Below are 2333 nucleotides of genomic sequence, written 5' to 3'. Positions count from 1 at the left end.
TAATTTCAACAAAACTAAGCAGCAAAAACATATAATAAAAAATGGTAGCACCATTTCATCCTTTAGCTCAAAGAAGAACCATGTTATCTGTCCATTAGCATCATTCATCTATACTAAAATAACAAATTTGATGGCAACCAAATATTTTTGATTATGTGTATGGGTATCAACCTCAATAAATTTAAGGGAGGATGATGTGAATCGGACATATGCTTAGCATGCAAAGCGCAAATATTCTAAGCCAAAAATGCTCCAAAAATTGTTAAGCAAATGATAGAACTTTAAAATTCAAACAAAACACATATTCACCACAATTGGTACAAAAATAAAACCTGCAAGTCCTATGGTAATGTTTCTGGGACAGCAAGAGTGTAACAACCAGGAACAGGCCCCCCTGAAAAAGAATAGCATAAATGATCTTAGGCAACATAATTTACATAGGCAGAATAATAAGAGGGAGAACAACATCAAAAATATGAAAAACTCATTCATAAAAAAATGCAAAGCTCAAAGCACAACTAAGAATCCCTTGGTTCATTTAGAAGAACCTCATAAGCTATTTGGGCAAATCGCAGGGAAAAAAGTTTTCATTTATCCACTGCTCAGTTAATAGAATAGCATATTATAGTATAAGCTAGATTTGAGATGGCTTCTCGAGTCATACCAGCAAGTGAAAACAGGTTAACAATCTAAATTTCTTGCACGTTCTTAGCACCAAATCCACACTATAGCTTTTGGAATTTAATTTTTATAAGAAATAATATTATTACACCATTCTTTTACACACATTCTCAGGGAGAAATTATCGCTCAAAGAATCTCAAATCAAATCAAAGCATAAGTTTGGTGGAACTGAATATCATATAGCAGGTAAATGAGTTTCATTACTTTCGGTTATTATATAAAGCATGTATACCATTTCTTGGGTGATTAGGGGTTTGTTTCTTATTAACCAGATGGATGATATCAATTACTTGCTGATAAATGAGGGCTTGTTTCTTAATTTGAAAGTCCAAATAAATCAGGTGCTTACCTTTGGTTTGAGACTTGAACGTCGCGGCCGTTAACTTGGCCATCTTGGCTTCCTTTTAATCCTTGGGTTTCTCAATCCTCTCTTTAGTATCACTCTACAAACGATCATCTAAGTAATTGCAATTCAAAATACCACAAATTATAATACCAAAAAGAAAAACATGACTGCACATAATGTTTAAACCCACATTTTTCCTTCTAAATAGTTACTAACAGACCTAATTTTCGCCTAAGCAAACCTATACAAATATAATTCTCACCTCAGCAAACCTACTACAGGTTGTAAAGCTGCAGCAAGAAGAACATCTTTATACTTGGAGAGATAATATTTCCAATCACACATGTAACTTCCATTCCCAGAAAATACGCTTCTTCAGATTAATATCCGTGAAAAAGAACAACCCTCAAACTCTATGGATACAACAGGATCAAAATTAGCTTCTTCCTTAGCAAGCCACACACGCAGAAACAGAGAGAACAATAGTAATTAGAAGCCAAACTAAAACATTCAAACAAATTTTATAAAAATTATTTTAGACAATGCCTTACATAACAAAAGCGACACAGATTTCGACATTAACTCGTCCTCAAAAGCCAAAACCTATATCAAAATTTTATCAAATGTGTCAGTTTTCGGAGCGGATTGCACCAGTTCATTCAAAATCAAAAGTAGAACCTAAAAAAATTAAAATGAATCTTTTAAAACCTAAAATAAAAACGAATTGAAATGAAATGAAAAAAAACCTTCAAAGTGAAATTTCAAAGCAAACAATTTCTATCAAAATAAAAAAAAATCTAATAGAAAATATCTGGACAAAGTTTTGATTCACCATTATCAAATGTTTATGAAGAAAGAGGAGAGAAAAGAATAGACAGACTGTGAATTATTAATGTCACTCGTCGCTCTCAATCGATTTATTAATTGGATCTTCTTCTTCCCATATCGCTGTGGAGAAGAGAGAGCAAATTTTTTTGGACAACAATCTATTTTGTTAAACCTATTTACTTAATACTAAATGTTTCCATTTTTAACCTTAGCATCGACGGTTTAAACAGCCTCTGTGTAACTTTGAAATTACCAACCACCTCTACATAGCGCCGTTAGTTTAAGAATTTACAAATCAGTGGCGTAATTGGAAACCACCTCTTATAATTCGCTGCTAAAACCCTTTTTGGTGTAGTGACCGTACTCATCTGCTTTACGATCCCGTTACCGAAACCCGACAAACTTTTCTAATTTTTTTTTACGATTTTCAGGCGAGGAGGAGGATCGCCTTAAAAAAGGAGTTGCAGCTCCTCGCC

The 2333-nt window shown here is 33.4% G+C and overlaps 1 long non-coding RNA gene across 2 annotated transcripts; it reads right to left on the bottom strand.

Moving 5' to 3' along the window:
- Nucleotides 1–259: 259 nt before the first annotated feature.
- On the bottom strand, nt 260–2011 carry LOC126678974 (uncharacterized). Of its 2 annotated transcripts, XR_007640783.2 has the most exons (5): nt 1862–2011; nt 1581–1632; nt 1292–1476; nt 1033–1140; nt 260–394 (listed from the first exon to the last, which is right to left on the bottom strand). It is a non-coding gene; the product is annotated as an uncharacterized LOC126678974 (long non-coding RNA). The 2 variants fall into 2 exon arrangements; XR_008790636.1 differs by having other exon boundaries at nt 1581–2011.
- Nucleotides 2012–2333: the final 322 nt, after the last annotated feature.

Source organism: Mercurialis annua, linkage group LG4 (genome assembly GCF_937616625.2).
Source record: "Mercurialis annua linkage group LG4, ddMerAnnu1.2, whole genome shotgun sequence".
Lineage (NCBI taxonomy): Eukaryota > Viridiplantae > Streptophyta > Magnoliopsida > Malpighiales > Euphorbiaceae > Mercurialis > Mercurialis annua.
Note: the sequence above shows the minus strand (reverse complement) of the source record. Positions and strands in the feature narration are given on the sequence as shown.